The sequence below is a fragment of the Peromyscus californicus genome, unplaced genomic scaffold (genome assembly GCF_007827085.1).
Source record: "Peromyscus californicus insignis strain IS unplaced genomic scaffold, ASM782708v3 Scaffold_4__1_contigs__length_199733344, whole genome shotgun sequence".
Taxonomy (NCBI): Eukaryota; Metazoa; Chordata; class Mammalia; order Rodentia; family Cricetidae; genus Peromyscus; species Peromyscus californicus.
This window is the reverse complement of record NW_026294562.1, coordinates 153,876,034-153,900,614: the sequence shown is the minus strand read 5'-3', so window position 1 is coordinate 153,900,614 and position 24,581 is coordinate 153,876,034. Positions and strand designations below refer to the sequence as shown.

The window sequence follows — 24,581 nt, the reverse complement described above, 5'->3', positions numbered from 1 at the left end:
CTTAGGGGACTTGGTCCTGGGTTCACATGTGACCTATCATGGTGTTTGAGAGTTTTCATAAAAGGAGTATGCCTGAACTTACTTGGGTTTCATTGTTTCTTGTATGGAGACAGGATCTTTCCTCTGCACATGCTCCAATATCTAGCCTTGGTCCTGTCCAGAACCCAGTAACACATGAGATGTTCAAAACGATGCAGTCTCAGTGGGATCTACAGTATAGGTAATTTTGTTTCACCAACATCAAGTACACTTTCTGTTAATGTATTATATCAGTGTGGGGGTTCACATGACTTCATGTTTTCTTCTCCTAGTCCTTTGAAGAAGATAAATAAAATTTAGAAAGAGTTATAGGTTCTCACTTGCATTTCTTCTTCCATGACCCACTCTATAATTTCTAAACTTGGTAGGAATTATTCTCTTACACATGCATCAGGATGCTTAAAGTAAAATTCATTATTAACCTTGAGTTAGTGTAAAGCATATTTCTTCTACTTGTAAGAAACTTGGCTAGAATGAGAAAACTTGCATCATAAACTAACACAATGATGTATTAATGCTAAACAATAACCAGGTGAAAGTGACACACAGAATTAAAATCTGAGATATCTTATAACATGTTACCTTAATCTACCCTCTACATCACATATATAAAAATTTGTAGTTAATTTTTACCTGAAGAATAAATTTTGTAACTCATGTGAAGTGGAAGCTCATCCATGTTTTAAATTTTGCTGTATACATAAATACAAACACAGAAATAGAGATATACCAGTCTTAGGCATACTCGAAACTCTGTATCCTACTTCAGAGAGAGTTGCTCATTGATATCTATTGTTGTTCTCTTCACAATTTCCAGGAAATAGTAGAAGCCTAGATATCAATCTCTTGATGAATGAATGATGAAAATGTTGTTAATAAAGATATAAAAATTTCAGGTAAATGAATGGAGTTGAAAACGACCCTTCCAAAGCAGAAATCCCCATCAAAAAATGTCAATGTCACATTTCCTGTTGTGTATGTAGATAACACATTTGATCCTTTAGATACATTTCTTTAAATTTGAGTATCTATATAATGCAGAAAACTGGTAAGGGGCTGTGCAGGTATGGGGCAGGAGAATTCAAGAGCAGGTGTTATGAAGTGGGAAGGAGAATAATGGGACAGAAAGTTGGAATTGGATAGACGATGGGAGGGTGGGGTAGAGACAGGGGAACTGGGAAGGGTACCTAACATTAAACACCTTTCAAAAAGGCACATGGAAACACACTACCATAGTCACATCCTTGCATATATATATATATATTTATTTATAAAAATATAAATATTTATAAAATAAATATATATTTCTAATAAATAAAATACACACACACACACACACATACACATTTATAAATGGAGTTGCTCTGCAATGGAAGAAACAGTATCTCCCTAGACAATATACGCTGTCAAATATAATGCCCAGTGCTAGGTATAGGTTACCCTTTTTTAAGTTGTTAATCAGTGGGGTTCTATAATCTCCCAAGCCCCAAACACTACAGGTTATTGTCAATGCCCTTATTCACTCTCTAGATCTTGATGCTGAGACCCTATTGATGAAGACATCACATACTTGAGTCACAGACCATCATAGCTTGAAATTTTTCTGTGTCCTGCCCTGCTCTAAGGTCCCACAGCTGCTTATAAAATAATCACCCCGAGGCCTATATTAATTACCAACTGTATGGCCTATGGCAGGCTTCTTCTTAGCTAGCTCTTTCATCTTAAATTAACTCATTTCTATTAATCTGCATATTGCCACATCTGTGCCTTTACATGTGTCCTATTGCTCCTTGGACAGTGGTTTGGCATCTCCCTTACTCTCCTTTTTCCTTTCACTATCTCTCTTGGATTTTCCTGCCTGGCTCCATCTTGGCCTGCCATAGACAATGTAGCTTTATTTATCAACCAATCAGAGCAACACATACTCATAAAGTACAGAGAGACAGCTCTTTTCTGTCTAATCAAAAAGGAAGGTTTTAACTTTGACATAGTAAAGTTACATATAACAAAACAGTTATCAAGCAAGTATTACAGTTACAATGTCTAGTCTATTTATATTTGGCAAAATTAGAAAACAGTCTACCATTTAACCTATTTTTGTAAGTCTGAAGTTTTATATGTAATTTATCTTTTATAATAAGCAAGGAGAAATATAACTATAACTATCTAGTTTTCAACTCCATCAAAGACTCCAGAAAGATGTAATGTTACCTAATAACAGGGACATCATACTGCTTAAACAGTCAACCAGATTTCCTCTGCAATGTTGGGGCATCCATCTTCAGCCTAAAGGCCTAGCATATCTGACAGACTTATCTGTGAAGCAAGATTTTTGAAGGACTGTCCAACCTTGTCTTGGCAAAGTTCTTTCTTTTGTGTCCTGCTTGTCCAATTTGTACCGCATAGTGTCAGCAGTTGAGGCAAGGGCACTTTCTTTGTCTACATGGCTAGCTTTTGCCATAAGGAAAACAAACTCCATATGGAGTTTCTTCAATGTCCATCATCCTCTTTGAAGTAATTGGTGATGCTAGGAGCAGATGTGTCTCACTGTCAAGAAAAGTCTAAGTCCTTTAAACATTTTAAATGCCACATTCTATAGGTCTTTGAAGTGTTTGAAGATTGCCTATCTGAAATATATCTCTGTATGACCTTGAAAACATACCTAACGTGACCATAGGTTTTGCGATTATAGATGACTATTAATTGGTATTTCTTAATTACAGATTTCATTATTAAATGACCTACATAAACATAATACCCTAAACAAGAGTAGAAATATACATACAGTATAACAAAATTTGTATCAATAAACTAAAATCCATACTGATGGAAAATATGTAAGATTAACAGTTTTTTATTTTTGGATTAAAGTAGATTTAATAATCTATCCCCTTTCCCCATCATTTTTATAATATAACCCCCTTTCTTCTTTTAGAAAGAGATTGACTATGACCAATAACAATTTGTAACCAACCCCCTAAACAAAGATAAATATTCATAATCCATTTTTGGTATTGTGGGTGTAGTTTTCTATGTTACTTCTTGCTGATTGGGGGTCCTGTTAAACTTACAGGGACACAAAGAAAATTTTAGGATTATGGTCAAGTCCTGACTGGAGTAATCTGTGAGGATGTATTCTCTGAGCCATTTGCCTTGAGGCTGTTCTGGATGATGGCTCATCTGGAGACCTCAGGGGGTCTTTCTTGCTGGAACCATATTAACCTCGAAGGAATCTATAGCTTCTCATCTTCTGTGGAAAGAGAAGGAAAACCTCTTTTCCAAAGCAACATATCCTTAGACATAAATTTTGAAGAAAAGATACCTTTAATATATATATTTAACTCATCAGCCTGAGTTAAATACAATCAAATATCTCTCTCCAGTTAAAGAATCCCAAAGACAACATAATCTAGACTCTGTGTAATTTCCATCTTTACATGGCTTATTATAGTTTTTATATATTATTTTTAAGACTTTTATTTTTGTGACTATATTATTTCTCTTCTCTCTCTTAAGCCTACATAACTTATTATACACAATGTAAACTCTTTAGAATTTTATTCCATCTGGATCTGTCTTTTTTTAAAATTTTATTTTATAATTTAATTTAATTTTACATATCAGCAATGAATTCGCTTGTTCTCCCCCTCCCACATCCCCCCCAGGGCACCCCCCCATTCCCATCTCCTCCAGGGCAAAGACTCCCCTGAGGATTGAGTTCAACTTGGTAGACTCAGTCCAGGCAGGTCCAGTCCCCTCCTCCCAGGCTGAGCAAAGTGTCTCTGTATAAGCCCCAGGTTCCAAACAGCCAACAATGAACTGAGGACAGGTCTCGGTCCCACTGCCTGGATGCCTCCCAAACAGATCAAGCTAACCAACTGTCTCACTTATCCAGAGGGTCTGATCCAGTTGGGGGCTTCCTCAGCTATTGGTTGATAGGTCATGTGTTTCCATTCATTTGGCTATTTGTCCCTGTGCTTTTTCCAACCTTGGTCTCAACAATTCTCGCTCATACAAACCCTCTTCTTTCTCGTCAATTGGACTCCTAGAGCTCCACCTGAGGCCTGGCTGTGGATCTCTGCATCTGGTTCCCTCAGTCATTGGATGAGGTTTCTAGCACGATAATTAGGGTGTTTGGCAGTCCTATCACCAGAGTAGGTCATTTCGGGCTGTCTCTTGACCATTGACAGTAGTCTATTGTGGAGGTACCGTTGTGGATTTCTGGGGACCACTCTAGCACATCATGAGGTTTGGAGGCAAATGGATGGATCTAGAAAAAATCATCCTGAGTGAGGTAACCCAGACTCAGAAAGACAAACATGGTATGTACTCACTCATAGGAGGATACTAGATGTAAAACAAAGATGACTAGACTGCTACTCGCAAATCCAGGGAGGCTACCTAGAAAACAGGACCCCAAGAAAGACACAGGGATCACCCAGTGACAAGAAATTGATGAGATCTACATGAACAACCTGGACGTGAGTGGGGTTAATGAAGGGCAAGGGTCGAGAGAAAGAGATCTTAGGGGAGCTGGAGATCCCAGCTGGATCAAGAACAGAGAGGGAGAACAAGGAATAAGAGACCATGATAAATGAAGACCACATGAGAATTGGATCTGTCTTATTGTGAACCTGTAATCATTTATTGACAATTGATTTAAACTACATGGTGGCTGAAGCTGTAGTAGCACTGGCTGTCAGCCCCACCCCACTAGGTTTTTTTTTAACATGGCACAGGTACCAAAGAGTCATGCTTATCTCCACAATTCTGACAAGCAGTATTAAGTAGTATACCTTTGTTTTTAAGCCTGTGGCTGTGCTCCCAAGCCAGCAGGCAGTGGATGGGAGAAGCCTCTTTGTATCATGGCTCAGCCCATCAGAGATACCAGGATTCCTCAATGTTGCTGCTGAAGCCTGCTATGGCCAGGGGATGTGTCTCTGTACTGCAGCCCACCCTGAGTGACATGAATTAGGAAGCTGCTTTTGGCTCCATTTTAGAATCCCTTTTATAAGCTTTCTTGGGTTTTCAGGTGGAAACTCTTGCTATCACGTTTGGTGCCAAAATGTAGCTGAAAGTTTTCCTGTATCCCGCTGAGCCCTGAGCTCCTGGAGCCACTTATAAAATAATCACTCAGAAGCAAATTATATGGCCTATGAATCAGACTTCTTGCTAGTTGGCTCTAATAACTTAATTCAACCCATAACTACTAAACTATGTATCGCCATGTGTTCCATGGCTTTCCCTGCCTCCCATTACATGTTGCTCCTTGGACAGCAGTTTGGTATCTCTCCTTACTCTCCTTTCTTCTCTCCATATATTCTTAGATTTTCCCATCTGGTTCTATCCTGCCCTGCCATAGGCCAATGCAGCTTTATTTATCACCTAATTAGTGCAACACGTATTCACAGTGTACAGAAAGATAATCCATGGCAGAGCAGGGAGAAATCAAGGTGGTTTATTCTGGCTTAGAGTATGAAGGGCTCTTTCCCACCATGGGAAAGCCATGGGTGGGGGAGACATGGCAGCAGGAGTTTCAGGCTAGCTGGTCACATTGAACTGACAGTTTGGAAGCAGAGAGTGAACAAGAAGAGAGGCCTCCCCAGCAGTGACCCACTTCTGCCAGGAGGCTCTACCTGCTGAATGTGCTATACCCTTCCCATCTGCCACTCCAGCTGGGACCAAGTGTTCAAATGCAGATCCTCTGTGACACTTCACATTGAAACTGCCACAGTCCATCAGAACAACTCTAAAAGTATCCACTCTCACTCCAACAAGGAATATGGAGGTGCACTTTACATCAGTCCCCTTCCAATCTTCAGTTTCCCTGGTCTCAGGAAATTGTATGACTGAATTAAATTTTCAGTTTTCTTCCAGAGACCTCATTCATCTCTTTTGTTTGAGAAGCATGATATTTGTCTTCTAGTTCCTGCTTAAATTTCTGTCCTGACTGTAGACAAATCTTAAAAGGTCTTATTTAATAAAAACCTGGAGCCAGATGTAGGGGTGAAAACCTGAGAGACCAGAGGAATAGAAAAAGCCTCAAGCTAACCTCACCTCACTGACACCTCAGACTCCAAAGAGACTTACTTCCTATATACCCATACCTATATGCCTTTCTGTTCTGCTATATTATTTGCTCTCTCCCTGCCAACTCTGTCACTTCCTGTCTGTCTGTACAGACCTCCAGACCTCTATGGTTAGTGCTGAGATTAAAGGTGTGTGTCACCATGCTTGGCTCTGTTCTCAGTGTGGCTTTGAACTCACAGAGATCCAGACAGATCCCTGCTTCCTGAATGATAAGATGAAAAGTGTGTGCTACCATTCCTGACTTCTATGTTTATTATAATGGCTGGCTTTTTCCTCTGATCCTCAGGTAAATTTTATTGGGGGACATATTATTTTGGGGGACACAATCCATCACCAAATTTCCCCTTTTTTGTCTAAAATAAGAGTTATAACTAATATAAGAAAAACTATATACAGTAAGTACAATTATATACAATATATACTAATAATAAATACATCAACAATGTCTAGGCCATTTACATTTGACAAATTCCATGAAAATATTCCATTTTATCCCCTTTTGGTGAATCAAAAATATACCTAATTCACTTTCTATCCTATCTTGTATTACCAACAGAAAACTATCGAATGATGTCTTTCAAATTTTTACACTTTACAAGTCTTTGTGAGTTTCTTTTCTGGAATATTTTAACAAGGAAAAAGTAACTATCTAATCTTCAACTCCCTCAGAGTCCTGAGAAGGGAATAATATTACCTAGTATAACAGGAAGTGCAAATAAGTGACTTCCAAAAAATGTGAATTATGACAGAAACAGCCAGCTGCCTGGACAGTCACCTGAGGTTTCTCTGCAACATTACGGCATCATCTTCAGTCTACAGGCTTAGCATATCTAACAGACTCATTTGTGAAGCAGGATGTATGCAAGGCCTACAGCTTGACCCCACATTTAGTGTGAATATTCCATGTACCAGGTAAACTTGAATTCCACCAGTGTCATGTCATGATTCAGTATCTTAAATTCTGGAAACTGCTGATGCTTTTGGAATTAGGCTTCCCATTCTTCTGGGTTTGTGGGTGGCTTCATCTCCTTTATTAAATGCCAGTCTACTATGTAGAGGCCAGACTCCATCAGTTTATTTACTCCTCCAAGAATAACTGTTCCAGCTACTGTTCCACTGCACACCAGGAGCCATCGACCCACTGTGTGTTCAGCTGCCTCCAAAAGAAGGGGCGCTGTACCTTTTCTGGATTGCAAAGGCCACTTCAGCGATGCTGCCATATTTCCCTGGCCTCAGATGACAGCTGTTGCCAAAAGAAATTGCAACCACACTTGTCTTGGCATCCTTTGTTTTGTGTCCTGCTTGTCCACTTGCAGTCAATGGGAGGGCACTTTCTTGCCCAGTGGTTAACTTTTGCTGCAGTGAAAGTTAACTCCATGTGGAGGTTCTTCAGTGCCCATATCTTCTCTGATATAGTTTGGTGCTGCCAGGGGCAGACATGTCTTATAGTAATAAAAAAAGAAAAAAAAGGCAAAATTGAATGTCTTCTCAGGATAAAAACTCTGAAGAAATTTGGAACAGGAACATGATACCCTAAGTTAGTAAAGGTGATACATTACAGCCAGCGGTTTACTAAATGACATCACCTCTTGAATTTATGAATAAGACAAGCACATCCTCCATCCCTCTTTTCTTCATCATTGTGCTTGAAACATTAGTAAAAGTAATAAATCAGGAGAAAGAAAATGAACCATTTACAGTTTCTCTATTTAATATAATAGAATTATGTACTTAAAAAGCAGAAACATCTCACAGAGCATCAGAAATTCAAGATGGGAACAATTTTACAGCTTCAAACACAGTTTGTGTTAGGCCTTGGTATTCTCTTTTTAGGAGTGAGTATATACATGCAGCTATAGTGTTGGATATTTGGGTGATGTAGAAAATAAAAATTCAAATGCAACAGGAGAAATTAGAACAGGCACAGACCAAACGATGGAGAAATTTTTAGTATTCATAAATCTCTTTGGTAGACAGTTTTGAGTATATTCAGAATTATTTGTTCATGCACAATAATTGATGTTTGTTGGCAGGACATTGAAATAAAGACCAAAGACAGCTTTGTTGAGCAGCAGGAAGCACTTAGGTACACAGCATGACAATAGGAGGTTCATTTGAGATGATTGCTGGTTCATTTGAGATGATTGCTCAGCAGAGGAAGGAGGTCATCTGTGGTGATATTTTATTTGTGTTGAAATGTGGTGATATTTTATTTGTGCTTTAATAAATAAAGCTTGCCTGGAGATCAGAGGAGGAAGCCAAATTCCAAAAACACCAGCAATTTCCAGAATTTAAGTTCCTGAATCATGACAGGACACTGGCAGAATTCAAGTTATCGGACACATGGAATACTTGCAGCAAGTGTGAGGATGAGTTGTAGGCCTTGCATATATCCAACTTCACAAATGAGTCTGTGAGATATGCTAAGCTTATAGGTTGAAGATGATGCCCCAGCATGCAGAGAAACCTCGGGTGACTGTCAAGGAATCTAGCTGTTTTTGTCAAAACTCACATTTGTTTTTTGAAGTCACTTGTTTGCACATCCCGTTTTACTAGGTAATATTATTTCCTTCTCGGGTGGCTGAGGGAGTTGATTAAATAGTTGTAATTATAGTTTTCCTTGTTAAAAAATTTCAGAAAAGAAACTCATTAAGAGGTGTTAAGTGTATAAGTTTGAAAGACATCATAAGATAGTTTCCTGTTAGTAATACAAGATAGGATAGAAAGTGAATTAGGTACATCTTTGGACTCACCAAAATAGGACAGATAATGGAATGTTTTTTCTGAATTTGTCAAATGCAAATAGACCAGACATTATTGATGTATATATCTCGTATATATTGTGTACCATTATTGTACTTATTGTATATAGTTTTTCTTATATTAGTTATAACTGTTTTTTATTTTTTTCATTAGAAAAAGGGGAAATCTGGTGGGTTTTTTTGTGCTTTAAAAAATAAATTTGCCTGGAGATCAGAGGAAATAAGAACAGCCATTATAAGTAAACAAAGAAGTCAGGCAATGGTAGTACACACCTTTAACCTATCACTTGGCAGGCAGGAATCTGTCTGGATCTCTGTGAGTTCAAGGCCACACTGGAAACAGATCGAGGTGTGGTGACACATGCATAAATTCCAACACTAGTTAAGCATGAATGTCTGGTGGTCTGTACAGACAGACAGGCAGTGACAGAGCTGGGCAGGAAGAGGAAGTGATGTAGCTGGACAGAGAGAGCAAATCAGATGTCAGAGTATCAGCATATATAGAGGCATGTGTAGACAGGAAGTAACTTGCATTTGGAAGCTCTAGAGGTGTTGAGATGAGGTTGGCTGGTGTCTCTCCCTATTTCCATGATCTCTCTAAGGCTTTCACCCATATATCTGGCTCTATGTTTATTATTTAGTAAGATCATTTAGAAATTCATCTACAGTCATCATCCCTCTAAGTAAGTGCTTTTCCCTGATTGCATTCCCATCATAGGTAGGAACACCAAGCATTATGAATTTGCATTCTGAGGCTTTATTATTAAGCGACAAATTAATCATTGATCTAATCACTACTCTTCATGGCCACACTGAAGTTAAACTTCTGTTTTCTTGGTTTCAGAGGGTTTTGTTATTGATTTTGGTTTTGTTTGTTTTTGTAGAAAGAATGTAAGAATGGATAGGGAGCAAGAGATTATCTGGAAGGACTTGGGGGAAGATATGAAATATATTTAATTTAATAATAATAAATAATCAAATATATTTAAATTAAAAATTGTTTTAAATAAAAAGTATTAAGGAAGTGACAAGTTTATTTTTCATTATCTGTAATGTTCTGTAATATTCTTTGATGCTCAACAATATATTTATATTTTTATTCCTAATGATATATGTAGGTATAGTTCATTGTTGAATTGCTCTTTGTGTTTTATTGAATGAACATCAAATTTAGGTATCCATTTTCTTACTCCTAGATAATTAGGCTTATTCAACTGTCCATAATTATTTACAATATAATAACAAACACTAAACTTTTTGTGGGTTTAGTGAACTTTATTGATGATATTCAAGAGAGTAGGAATCCCTAAGACCCTCCCTTTTTTTCTGGGGTTCTGGGATAGAAACTGTGAGGCAGATGATCAGTGTTGTGGGTTGAGTTGGTACAGGGACTCCTTCCTAGTCCAGGACCTCTCCGGCTCTTGTGTTCTTGCTGGGGTAGGTGGTCTAGGTCTTCTTCCTCCTTGGAGACAATGTAGGCCATGAGGTCCACTGCCCTGCTGCTATAGCTGTATTCATTATCATACCAAGAAATGACCTTTACAAAGTTGACACTGAGAGCACTATCAGCCCCAGTAACATATATTGAAGAGTAGGTATCACTGTTAAAGTTGTAGGAGACAACCTGTTTATCAGTGTAACCTGGTATGTCCTTAATGAGGCCTTGAATGCCTGCATCACCATCTTCTCCATGTCATCATATACTTGGCAGCATTCTTCAGGTCACATGTCAGAGCCATGTCAGACAGATTGTGGATAGGAAAACAAAATGGCATGCAGGTCAGCTTCTGATTGAGCTCTGGGATGACCTTTCTCACATCTTTGTCAGCACCAGTGGATGTAGGGATGATGTTCTGGGCCATCACACCACAGCTTCCCAGAAGGACTAATCAGAGTTTTCTGGGTGGCAGTGATGTCATGGACTGTCATGATGAGTCCTTCCCCAATGCCAAAATTTTCATGGATGATGTGGTCAGAGGTACTAAGCAGTTGGTGCTGCAGGAATCATTGCTGACAATCTTGAGTGAATTGTCATACTTCCCATAACCCACATCCATCACAAACATGAAGGCATCAACAGAAGGGGCAGAGATGATGACTCTTTGGTCCCCACCTTTCAAGTGGACTCCAGGCCTCTCGACTGGTGAAGACACCAGTAAACTTTACAGCATACTCTCTATCAGCATCATCCCATCCAATGGGGGCAGGCTCTTGCTCCTGGAAGATGGTGACAGCCTTCCCATTGGTGACAAGCTTCCAGTTCTCAGTCTCAACTGTGTATATATGATAGTTTCTAAAGCTATATATGAATATTTTCAACTCTCCTAAGTATCATCAAACTGAATAGCTACAAAAGTAATTACTACAACTATCACAGTAACACTAGCTACTTATAGTACCACCTGCATATGTGGTGATATTTTATTTGTTCTCTAACAAATAAAGCTTGTTCTACAGATCAGAGGAAAAAGTCAGCCACTATATTTAACATGGAAGTTAGGCAGTGGTAGCACATGCCTTTAATCCTAGCATTCGGGAGGCAGAGATTCTGATGAATCTCTGTGAGTTCAAAGCCACACTGAGAACAGAGCCAGCTGTGGTGGCACATACCTTTAGTTCCAGAAATAATTAACCATAGAGATCTGCAGGGTCTATACAGTCAGGTAGTGACAGAGCTGATCAGAAAGAGCTAGTAATGTTGCTGGGTGAAGAGAAGAAGTAAGGTGGCAGGACTCAGAATGGTATATAGGCATGAGTAGACAGGAAGAAACTCTCTCTTGGGCTGAAGATAGCCTAGCAGTAGGAACTTGTGGCTGTGGCTTATTCTATTTTTTTGAACTCTCAGCTTTCATCCCAATATCTGGCTCCAGGATTTTTATTATAAGACATTTTACGATTCCTGTTACACTTATATTTTGAGATCCCATTATCTTCTTATGTCTGTGTTGATGAATATTTTCCATTTAATTTTTGTTAAGCTGATGAGAGTGAAATAGTATCTGCAATACACACTTTTCATTTAAACATTAAAACTAAAAGAAATAGAATCTCAAAATTATATTCTCCAGATACCACCACATTGTAACCTCACCATCTAATTATTTTTATCATTAATATCTTTGAATGCAAACTTATTTTTTTGTTATCCTGTCAATATGAAATGGATCTTAAGATTTTACTGAGGAAAGGAAAAATGACACACATGGAACACATTCTTGTTCATCACTCTCTTTCATGAATTCGGCTCTTTATGTTTTTATATTGTAAATTCTCACATCATGTATTCAATCTGATTTTCTATAATTTCCCTCTTTGTACTTAAGCTACAATTATTTTATGCTTCTTATAATATTTTTAAAATGTGATTTCAGTTAAAAAAGAACAAGGGCATCATATTTAGGGGGTTGTAGGTAGAATACCACGATTTGAATGTCAATGAACTCTCTCCTTCAGGGCTCATATGATAGATGTTTTCTCTTCAGGGTGGTGGGCTTTAAAAAACTTTGTTTGAGTTTTAACAGGTAAAGCTTAGAGGATGGTCCTCAGTATATTGGGGTATGGTCTCAAATGTCGTGTTGGAGAGATAGCTCAGTGTTCAAAGTGTCTATTGCTCTTGCAAAGACCTTGGTTCATTTCTAAGTGTGTAAAGCAATGCACAAACAACCTGTAACTCAATCTTGAGGGTAATCTAATGCCCTCTTCTCTGCGTTGCAGGTGCATTCACTCACTTACACAACCCTCCAAAATTTCAATTAATCTTTTTAAAAAGAAGTTATACAGATGTAAAACATGTATGGGAAATTATTAATGATATCCATTAAAAGTTAAAATTAAACAGGAACACAATGAGATGCTAGAATATAGAATATATATTAGACTATAATATAAAATACACAAACACCCATCCACTAGAATACAAAAACACTAATGGCACCAACTTCTGCAAAGGAGGAGAAGCAGGAATGCCCATATACTGTGGATGATATAAAAAATATACTACTCAGGAACTTATAAAGCCAGGCAAAATTTCCTAAAAGTACAAAAAGAGGCTTATCAGAAAACACAATAGCAATGTTATTTACAATTCATAAAATTAATATAAACTTACACATCATATATATTTTTACAAAAGCATCTGAGCTGAAGCTCATGACAGAGCACTTACCTAGCACATTTAAGGCCACAGAATCAATCAGTAGCACCTCTCAAGCAATATAAACAAAAGCTTGCAATACTGACTCTTTGCCACATCTAGAAGTATACAAAATGTTCTTTGTAGGTAAGTGAATGAGGAAAGAGTGGAAAATCCATACAAAATGAATAAATAATCATTATTAACAATAAATGGCCAACTATGTGAATACATGGAAGAAGCCTAAATGAAATCTGAATGAAGTTAGTCTAATAGAGCCCCATGCTGGATCAAAGCTGGTATGAGACAGGAGGAAACAAAAATATTATTCTATTGCTAACAATCTCAATTCTTTAATTCTATTTTGATTCTTTAATTTTTCTTAACATCAATATATATATATACATATATATATATATTTTAAACTTTTGTTATGATATTAATGGTCATATAGAGTAATAACTTATTCTAGAAAAAAGGCTTCAATTAGCTGCCTATACATGTTTTTGTGTTTGAGTCTCTATCAGTTTTCTGCAGGGAATCATTACCAGGTCTAACAGTGAAATTGAAGTCTCCAGAAAGATGATGGGGCCCCACAACAATGATTCCATGTGGACAATAGTAATATCAATAAGCTGACAAATGTCACCTACAGATCAGCTTTGGACTACAAACTGCTCAGAACAATTTCGAGATGGCTAGCAGAGATGATCCAGTTTCACAGACTACTTTAACAAGGACTTGAGATAAGCCCTGAACTTTGGGATTATACAGATACTGGACAACAAGTGATATAGCTACCTTTCCTAGAACTCAACAATTAACCCAAATTTTTTCTTTTCAGAATAAAGATGTCTTCACCCACAACCAGCAGGAAGAAATTTTAAGAACTCGATGCCCACATTCCCAAAAAGATGGTTTGGGGTGAGTAGTTTTTGGTATTTCAGTGGATATCGAGTCTGGGATAATTTTTATTGTTTAGGAGGGTTGGTTACAATTTGTTGTTATTAATCATTAGGAAAAGGGCTAAGCAAAGAAAATTAGATTTAAGGTTCTTGTTTTAAAAAAGATATATAGAAATTATACTCAGCAGAGAAAAACAATAACATCATGAGGTTTGCAGACAAATGGATGGATCTAGAAAAAATCATCCTGAGTGAGGTAACCCAGACTCAGAAAGACAAACATGATATGTACTCACTCATAGCAGGATACTAGATGTGGAACAAGGATGACTTGTCTGCTACTCACATCACCAGGGAGGCTACCTGGAAAACAGGACCCCAGAAAGACACGGGGATCGTCCAATGACAGAGAAATGGAATGGAATCTACATGAACAGCCTGAACATGAGTGGGGGTAGTGAAAGGCAAGGGTCGAGGGAAAGAGAGCTTGGGGGATCGGGAGATCCCAGCTGGATCAACAACAGAGAGGGAGAACAAGGAATAGAAGACCATGGTAAATGAAGACCACATGAGAATAGGAAGAAGCAAAGTGCTAGAGAGGCCCACAGAAATCCACAAAGATACCCACACAACAGACTGCTGGCAATGGTCGAGAGACAGCCCGAACTGACCTACTCTGGTGATGGGATGGCCAAACACCCTAATTGTCGTGCTAGAAACCTCATCCAACTACTGAGGGATCTGGATGCAGAGATCCATGACTAGGCCCTGGGTGGATCTATGCGAGTCCAATTAGCGAGAATGAGGAGGGTTTATATGAGCGAGAATTGTTGAGACCAAGGTTGGATAAAGCACAGGGACAAAGAGCCAAATGAATGGAAACACATGAACTATGAACCAATGGCTGAGGGGTCCCCACTGGATCAGGCCCTCTGAATGGGTGAGACAGTTGATTGGCTTGATCTGTTTGGGAGGCATCCCGGCAGTGGGACCAGGTCCTGTGCTCATTGCATGAGTTGGCTGTTTGAAACCTGGGGCCTATGCAGGATTGCTTGGCTCGGCCTGGGAGGAGGGGACTGGACCTACCTGGACTGAGTCTACCAGGTTGAACTCAGTCTGTGGGGAAGGCTTTGCCCTGGAGGAGATGGGAATGGGGGGGGGGCGTACTGGGGGGAAGGTGAGGGTGACGGGAGGGGGGAGAACAAGGGAATCCATGGCTGATATGTAGAACTGAATTGTATTGCAAAATAAAAAAAAAGAAATTATAAAATAGATGGTAGATTATTGAATCTACTCTGAAAGTAAAGAGAAGATAAAGATATGATATAGATACAAAGACAGATTATTGAATCTACTTGTAAAAGACCATTACTAGTTTTAAATACTTTCTATTGGATTGGATTTTTATATATTGTATACAAATTATATATATTCAGATTGCGATGGTTAGAAAATGCTGTTTGTATATTTCTAATCTTATACAAGATAGTGTACTTACACAGTTCATTTAACAATGTAATGCAATTTGCTAGTCCTTGAATGTTATTCTGATCCGTAGTCAGACGCGTTATCCATTGCGCAACTGGCCCGTCTCCTTGAATGTTATTATTACCAACTATTAGGATATAAAGAAATGAAAGTTAGTAGTTAGACATTACAATCGAAATTTTAGTCATATTAGGTATGTTTTCAAGGTCGAGCAGAGAAATATTAGATAGACAGGTCATCTTCAAACCCTTCAGAGATCTACAGAATATGGTATTTAAAATGTTTTAATAACTTGGATTTTTTTTCTTTTTTATGACTATGACACATGTCGGCTCCTGGCAGCACCAGTCTATTTTAGAGAAGATATGGTCATTGAAGAAACTGCATATGGTGTTAACTTTCATTATGGCAAAAGTTAGCCACTGGTCAACAAAATGCCCTCACATTGGCTGTTGACAAACAAGACAAAATGGACAGACAGGACATGAAACAGAGGGCTGCTGATTCTTTTTTTCTCTTTTTTCTTTTGTCTTGTTTTTTTCATTTTTCTTTATTAAGAAATTTTCTACTTACCACATGCTATCCACAGACCCCCCCTTCTCCCTCCTTCCAACCTAGCCCTCTTTCTCAAGCTACCCCGCATCCTCACATCCCCCAAATCGAGGTTTCCCATGGGGGATCAGACTGCTCATTCTTGCCAAGAGAAATGTGGTTGTGGATTTAGCAACAGGAGGCCTCTGAGGCCAGGATAACATGGCACCATCTCTGAAGTGGTCTTTTCCATCTGGAAAAGGTACAATGCCCCTTTCTATGAAGGCAGCTGAACAGGCAGTGGGCTGATGGCTTCTGATGTGCAGTGGAACAGCAGCTGAAACAGTTATTCTTGAAAGAGTAACTAGGATGATGGAGTCTAACTTCTCAATGGTAGACTGGCATTTAATAAAAGAGGTGAAGCTACCCACAAGCTGAGAAGAATGGGATGCCAAGATGAAGCCACCCACAAGCCAAGAAGAATGGACAGCTGAATTAAAAAACACCAACGATTTCCAGAATTTAAAATCCTGAATCATGACAGGACATTGGTGGATTTCAGGTTTATCTGGTACATGGACTACTGGCCTCTAATGTGAGATTGAACTGTAGGCCTTGTGTACATCCTACTTCACAAACCAGTCTGTCAGATACGCTAAGTCTATAGGCTAAAGATGATGCCCCAACAATGTGGAGAAACCTCAGGTAGCTGTCCAGGCAGCTGACTGTTTTTGTAACTCACACTTTTTTGGAAGTTGCTTGTTTGCACTTCCTGTTTTATTAGGTAATATTATTTCCTTCCTGGGTCTCTCAGGGAGTTGAAAATTAGATAGTTATAGTTATAGTTTTCCTTGTTAAGAATTTCAAAAAAGAGGGCTGGAGAGATGGCTCAGCCGTTAAAGGCTAGGCTCACAACCAAAAATATAAGAATTTCAAAAAAGAAACTCACTAAAGAGGTGTAAGTGTATAAATTTGAAATACATTATAAGATAGTAACCTGTTAGTAATATAAGTTAGGATAGAAAATGATTCAGGTACATTACTTACCAAAATAGGATAGATCATGGAATATTTTCTCTGAATTTGTCAAATGCAAATGTACTAGATATTGTTGAGTTATTTATTAGTAGTATATATTATACATAGTTATTGTACTTTTTGTATATAATTTTTCTTATATTAGTTATGACTATTTTCTTTTTATTAGAATAAAAAGTGGAAATGTGGTGAAATGTGATTTTATTTGTTTGTTAATAAAGTTTGCCTGGAGATCAGAGGTCAAATAATCAGCCATAAATAGAAATCAGGTGGTGATAGCACATGTCCTTAATCTGATCAAATGGCAGGCAGAGTCTCTGGGTGGTCAAGGACACAGCCAATCATGGTGACACACGTCTTTATTTCCAGTACCAACCATAGAGACCTGGAGGTCTGTATAGATAGGTAGTGATGAGAAAGTGATATGGCTGAGCTTAGAGCCAATGAGAAGGCAGAACAGGAAGGCAATAAAAGCATAGGTTAGACATGAAATTCTTTCTCTGTGGAAGTTACTGCATGGTGGTAAGCTAAGGCTAGTTGTGGCTCTTTGCTATTTCTCTGATCTCTTTGGCTATTACCCCCGTATTTGGTTGTGTGTTTCTTATTTAATAAGACTATTTAGAAATTTGTCTACAGGGCAGGGTTTTGTTTTTGTGTTTCCAGGAAAATAAAGGCATCCATCTAAGCAATATGAAGACCACTGGACAAATCAGACATCTGAAGCAAAATGTTGAATCATCTAGAGAAAATGTCCCAAGAAAAAGAGTAAATTGGCCTATTGGTTTATTCCATTTACAATAGGATAAAATTTCATAAATCATCCCAAATATTTGTTTCTACTGTTCTCTACAAACACATGAATCAAATGGTCTTTTATAATCCCAGTTAAGTTAAAAATTAAAACTGGCTTTGGAGTTGGAGCATGGCTCTCTCCCTCTCTAAACCAAAGCATGCTTGTTAAAATAAAAATCCAAATTTGTGTCTTATGTCAGAAGAGCTACCTGATATGTGACAGAAGGAAAACCAAAATTAAGGACTGTCCTATTGCTATTAATCTCATGATCCTCTGCTTTTATTTTAAAACTCTCTTTAAAGCGTTTCTTAAGGTATAAATAGTACCTTAATATTTATAAAATTTATATGTATCTATTTTAAACTTTTTGTTATGATGTTAATAGGCATATAATGTCCTAATTCTAGAAAAAGTCTTCATATAGCTTCCTGTACAAGATTTTAGGTTTGAGTCTCTATCAGGTATCTAGGAACTAAGTTTTTGTACTCTAGATGTACATAACAAATTATTGTCCTTTACTCTCTTTGAGATCTGCTGCATATGACTTTTGAAATGTTCAAGTTTTCTACAGTGACCCATAACCATGCCTAACAGTGACCTTGGAAGTGTCCAAGAGGAGGATGGGGCCCCAGAACGACGATTCCACCTGGACTGTGGTAACACCACTAAGCTGACAAACACCACCAAAACATATGCTTTGGACTACAAATTGCTCAGCACAATTTCAAAGTGGCTAGCTGAGATAGTCCAGCCTCACAGACTACTCTATCCAGGAACTGAGATAATCTCTTCACTTTCCCTTTACAGAGACTGGACAGCAAGTGACACAGCTTCCTCTCCCAGGACTTGTTACTATCTCATTTTTTCAGGATCCCCTAAAGATGGTATCATCCCCAGACAGCATGAAGTAAGTTAGAGAGCATCATACCCACATTCCCAAGAGGTGGGGTGGACAGTTTTTGGTCATTCAGTGGGTTATGAATATTTGTCATTGTTTGGGTGGGGTTGTTACCTATTGTTGTTGGTAGTGGTCAGGAAAGAAGCTGAACAAAGGAGATTAGATTCAGGGATCTCACTCTAAAAAGAAAAAGTGGATTTAGAGATTTATACTTTTAAACTAAAAAGTAGCTACTAGTCTTTTTTTCATTTTTCTTTATTAAGAAATTTTCTACTCACTCCACATACTATCCACAACCCCCCACACCTCTCACCCCCCAGCCCTCTTTCCCAAGTCACCCAAAACCCCACATCCCCCAAATCGAGGTCTCCCATGGGGAGTCATCAGCTACAAATCTTAAATTCTTTACATTGGTAAGGATTTTTGTATATTGATACAAATTTAAGATTACTTTTTAAAACTGTATATATGTTTCTACTCTTGTTTAAGATATTTTTGTATATTGATATGAATTTAAAGTTATTGTAGTTATCACATACTGTACAAATGTTTCTACTCTTGTTCTAGGTATTATATCTATACAGCTCCTTTAACAATGTAATGTAAATTCCTAGTCATTGAAAGTTATTATTAAAAAGTATTTAGGATAATAAAGAAATGCAGCTTACTAGTGAGTCACCTATCAATCAAACTTGTTCTCATGTTAGGTATGTTTTTAAGGTCAGAGATACAGTTTAGATAGACAGGTAGTCTTTAAATACTTTAGATATCTAAAAATTATAGTATTTAAGATGTTTTGACTACATAAGTTTCTTTTTATGGTAATGAGAATGTCTGCTCCTGGCATTTAATAGATTGAATGAGTTTCAGAAGAGATGAACTTTAGACTTTTAAACCTGTTTCAAACTGATAGACTATGAGACCTTTGAAGTTAGACTGAATGAATGCATTTCTGCATTATGATATGGCTACAAGTCTACAGGGGCCAGGGAGTATAATGTGGTGGTTTGAAAGAAAATGGTCTCTATAGACTCACAGGGAGTGGCACTATTAGGAGGTGTGGCCTTGTTGGAATAAATGTGGTTTTGTTGAAAAAAGTGTGTTACTGGGTTAAGAATTTGAGGTTTTTGAGGTTTCATAAGCTGAAGCCCGGCCCAGTGTTTTCTCTCTTCCTGATGCCTGACAATCCAGATGTAGATCTCTCAACTCTTTCTCTAGCACCATGTCTGCCTGCATGTGGCCAAGCTTCCTCCCATGATGACAATGGACTATACCTTCGAACGGTAAGTAATTCCCAGTTAAAAGTTTTTCTTTGTAAAAGTTGCTGTGGTCATGCTGGCTCTTCAAAGCAACAGAATCCACAACTAAACAAGCACTGACCACTCTTTGCTTAACCCTGGGGAATGTAACTCCCCTCCTCCCAGAAGTCATTAGCTGCCTATGGTTCTTTGTCTGGGGGTGAAACTCTGATATTTCTCCCTCTGCATTAGCATGTGCACTGATGTTGCCATTGTTTTGGTCTTGTTTTTGCAACCATTTCTAGGAAAGATTGTTTCACAGCAGACTTTCTAATATTATGTTCTTTCTGCCCCATATTTAGTGTTTTGAAAGGATGGCCCTCATAGACTCCTGTGTTTGAATGCTTGGTCTATAGAGAGTGGCAATATTAGGAGGTGTGGCCTTGTTGGAGTAGGTATTACCTTGGTGCATGATGTGTGTAATTGTGGAAGTGGGCTTTGAGGTCTTACATGTTCAAGCTATGCCCAGATTTGGACACACATTTAACTTTCTGTTGCCTGCAGATCAATATGTAGAGCTCTCAGCTCCCTCCCCAGCACCATGTCTCCCTGCATGTCACCTTACATGATAATAATAGACTAAACCTCTAAAGTGTAAGACAGCCCCTATTAAATGTTTTCTTTATAAGAGTTGCCGTAGTTGTGTCATATATTTACAAAAATAGAAATCCTACCTAAGACAAACCTCTTCTATTATGCTTCCTTGATTATCAGAAATGACAGTACTTTGGGGTGGTTTTCAAGGACAAAGGCAACAGCCTGAGCCTATGTGACAAACTGTGTTTGCTAAATGGCAGAACCTACAAAACAAAGTGTGTTTACTATATATAGCAGAGCTGTCAAATGGCCAGCATAAATTTTTGGACCTAGACAACTAAAGAATGAGTGAGTCCTAGATGCTGAATATGATCTGCATGATTTCCATTTACACTGCTAGATTTTTCATTTATTTTCTATTCTTCACTTCTATCATTTTCGAACAAGACATATATTGTCTGGTTTTTATTTTCAAGACTTAGAGTTAAGAGACTTTTGACTATTAAAGAGTTATTGCATATTTAATTGCTTAAAAATTTCAAAAGTATGGGACTTTGAAATTTTGACTGTATTTTATCTGGTAATGTTAAAATGAGAGCTCAGGGAAAAGGAATAGAAAAATTATGGCTTTAAGTGAAATGATTGTGTGGCAAGTTGACAAATGGAATGTCCTAGTTATCAAATTCACATATTGACACAGAATAGGATCCTGAGAGAATTCCCAATTGAATAGTTCATCAGTTTATCTTATAGAGATATTTCTGAGGGATTGTCTTAATTGTTAATTAAGGTAGGAGGATTCAGCCTACTTAGGGCATTGCCATTCCCTTGGCTAGTAGTCTGGAGCACTATAAGAAAGTTATCTAGCACTTGGGTGACAGAGCCAGACAGATCTCTGAGTTCAAAGCCAGACTGGTCTACAGAGTGAGATCCAAGACAGGCACCAAAACTACACAGAGAAACCCTATCTCAAAAATTTCAAGAAAAATGTTATCTAAGCATCCACTTCTGGAATGCCAAGTGGGGAAGCCAGCAAGCTGTATCCCTCCCTAGTTTTTTTTAGTACCTGCATGAATTCTCTCAGTGATAAAGTCTGAAAAGTTTCCTTTAATATATATTTTTGGCCTTTTCCTGTCACATTTGTTTTCTGTCTTCCATCATGTAAGCTTTCTTCCCTTTTACATATTTCCACCTCCATTACATTTTACATAGATTCACAGAGCCATTAAATCATGTATCACACACTCAAACCATGAGCCACAATAATCTGTCTTCTCTTCATGTCACATACTAACTGAAACAGAGTGACTTTAGTACTGAATTTCAGAAAAAGAGAACAAAACACCCTAAAGTCAGATTGTTTCCAGATGTTGACTATGAAATATAGATGTATCAGATTAAAATAAAATAATTGACAAAGGCCTCTCTACCACCAATAAAAAGAAAGTGTTGTATGTTTATTGGAACATTAGTTACAGGATTCAGTACATGGGAGACTTAGGCATCCAACAACAGATAAATGGATTATGAAATTGTGACAATCACATACAGCATGTCATTCCTCACCTCAACTGTCAAAAGTGAGGAGTTCTTATCCTTGGCTACAATATGGGTGGAGTTATGACCAATAGTTAGGAACTAATCTTTGTATAATTTCAAAATAGTACTACTAGTTGGAAAATAAACATTTAAAGCATAAGCATATGAAGATTTTTTGGTACTCAGACCTTAGCTTTCTGCCCTCTATTCCAAAGTGTCATGCACATTTCGTAATGTAAAACTTATGTAGTTCATTTTCAAGAGTCACAAGATGCTTACATTTCTAACAGTATGTCAGAAGCCCAAGCTCATTAAGAGGGCAGTATAGAGGATGCAATTGGAGAAGGTTAAGTATAACAATATAAGACTTATGAAAAGTTATAAGGAAACCCACTACTTCCTCAAATAGATACATATATTAGTGGACTTTTAATTTAAATGGAGTCACCATTTAACTCAACTGGAAGTAAGATCAACATAAGGAGAAAACTATTGAATAACCTCATTTACATATGGAATGTATATTAAAGTGTCAATATGTACAGGCAGACTGCATGATATAATGGTGGTTACTAAACCTTTGTGGTAATAGCCATTGAATAAATGTGTAAAAAATATGAAGTAACAAAATCATAAGATGAAATAGAAATAATTTCCAACCCAAGATCACTATGTGGTAATAAAGCATTACATTCAGGAGTTTTTCCTAAAGCAGTTTTTGCTATATGGAGGAAAAGGAAACTTAACAACCATTTTCATCAAGTATCACTGAACATGATGATATACTCTTAGTTCACACTCTCAATTTTACATTAAATTGCAAATATGGAAAGTACTTTTCTCCAAGTCAGAGTTATGGCTACAGGAACAGAGGGAACTCAGAGAGGCAAGGAAGTATTTTGTGTCTTGATTGGGTTTTGAGTCAAGTAGTTATATTTATCCAAGCAAATTTATTGAATTACGCATTTGTTTAATCTGTGCATATCACCTTTTCTTAATTATACTTTAAATTACCAAATGCAGTGGCATTTAAGAATGAAATATTATTTCATAGAAAAATGTTACCTCATTCCATGTAATATTTTCTAAGTTTAGACTTTTATTTACATAAAATGCTGCTTAGTATTCCATTGTGTATATGTAGCACATTTTCATTATCCATTCGTCCAGTGTAAATCATTTGGGTTATTTCCATTTCCCAGTTTTTTTGAAGAAGGTGTCAATGAACACTGGTGAACAAATATCTGTGGAATAGGTCGTTCAGTTCTTTGGCCAGCCCAATTCAATATTTTCCTATATAAGAATTGCCATGGTCATGGAGTCTCTACACAGCAATAAAATCTTAACTAAAACATAATCTAAAACAGTTCACCAAAGAGCTATGGAATGCATATCCTTTTTAGCAACCTCCAGAATTTTTAATTTTTAAGTCATAAAGCAGTCTTAATGAGCATAAAGGGAATTGCATTGTATTGTATAATATTAGTTCACAATAGAACAGAATTATAAGTGGTCAATACTCCACAGCCCAATTGATGATGTTTGGCTCAGGTTTGTGGAAGCCACCCACATGCCATACTTGGTCCACAAGACGTGGACTGGCAGGAAGATTTCCATGACCCATCTGATGCTTTCTAGCTCAGGTGTATGCAAGCCACCCATAGGCCAGCCTGGTGGGTCCCATTATGACAAGCAAGAGTGTTGTCGAGAAATGGGAGAGAAGGGGAGAGGAATGGTCTATATGCTATGGAATGAGGTGGCATGGAACAGGTTAATGTGGTAAAGAGTAGGCTGATATGGGAGTCCTTCTTGCCAATAAGAGGCATGGTAGAATCTGGGCTAGAATACTGCCAGGGGCCATGTCTGGGTCCACGGTTCTACCACAACCAGAGGCTGTGTAGTCATCCATGGACCCATTGCTAAAAGGAGCCATGGAGTTGTCCAATGTCTGGGCTGCCATCAGTGGCCATCTGAGTGTCCAGGAGTTGTGCCACCACCAGAGCCACACTGATCTATGTGGCCTGTGCAGCCATCCTGGGCCATAGTGTCATCCAGGCCTGAGATGCTGCAGAGGGCCATGTCTGGGTCCAAGGCCCTATAACAATCAGGATCTGGGCCAATGTCTGTGGCTACTATTGCAATCAAGGACTGTGTGGTTTCTGTGTTCTGACCAACCAACCTGTGACTATGTTGTTTCCCAAGGTCCATGCCACATCTGGGGCCATACAGACCAAAGTGGCATATTCTGTTATCTGTTGCCATGGTGATGTCTGGGCCAGCAGGTAGCAGACATGCCTGGGTCCCTGGACCTACAGCATTCAATGTCTGTGGCTCCTGTTGCAACTGAGGACTGTACTGTATGGTTGCCGAGGTCTGATCAGCCACATGGGACCATATTGGTGCTCAAGGGACATGTTACATCTGGGGCCATACAGACCAAAGAGGCACATTCTGTTATCTGGTGCCATGCTGATGTCTGGGCCAGGGCTGCTACTGGGAATCATGTCTGGTTCTGTGGTACTACTGCATTC

General features: G+C 38.2%; 1 pseudogene; it reads right to left on the bottom strand.

Moving 5' to 3' along the window:
* Positions 1 to 10,197: 10,197 nt before the first annotated feature.
* LOC128123991 (glyceraldehyde-3-phosphate dehydrogenase-like) lies at positions 10,198 to 24,010 on the bottom strand (annotated as a pseudogene).
* Between the last annotated feature and the right edge of the window lie 571 nt (positions 24,011 to 24,581).